Raw genomic sequence first — 738 nt, forward strand, 5'->3', positions numbered from 1 at the left:
ACCCCGAAAACCAAAGGCGGAAACATATTTGGGGTTGACTCCACATTGAGTATCAAATCCAATGCACATAGTAATCAAAGTAAACAACCATTACATTACATTACATATATATGAAAGCTTACATTTGTTTCAAAGTAAATTCTACAAGTGTGATACATATAATATGAACAAAATGAGACGAGTCTTCTAGACGCTCCGTCTTCACCAAAAAAAAGATTACTGGGTACCTGTCTAACGCGGACCTGAGAATAAAAGCAGTTTAAAAATCAGCATAAAGCTGGTGAGTTCATAAGATGTTTGTTTTCTGAAAATGTACGAGTTTCCTTTAGTTTTCTAAAAAGGTTTGTTATCCAAGAAAATCCCATATTTTCTTATGTAAATTTAGTTTAGTTAACCCTTGTTACCAATTCGATTATGAGTTGTATTTTACCCCAGGAAAATCCCATATTTTCCTAATTGCAAGACCGGTTGAATATCACGGAGTATAGTTTAATACATAAAACTATATATCGAGAATCATGGGATTACTATCCCGAATTAGATATAGATTACTTTGATATACGTGACTGTAAATGGAAAGTAGTTTGAAAACCATGGGACTAACATCCCGTATGTGACACAAAATAGTTTGATATACTTGAAAATATAGATTGAAATCCATGGGACCACCATCCCGGACTAGACACAAGATAGTTTGATATACATATAAACATAGATTGGAAACCATGGGACTATCAT

The sequence above is a fragment of the Lactuca serriola genome, chromosome 3, assembly GCF_051521515.1.
Source record: "Lactuca serriola cultivar US96UC23 chromosome 3, Lser_US96UC23_V15, whole genome shotgun sequence".
Classification (NCBI taxonomy): domain Eukaryota; kingdom Viridiplantae; phylum Streptophyta; class Magnoliopsida; order Asterales; family Asteraceae; genus Lactuca; species Lactuca serriola.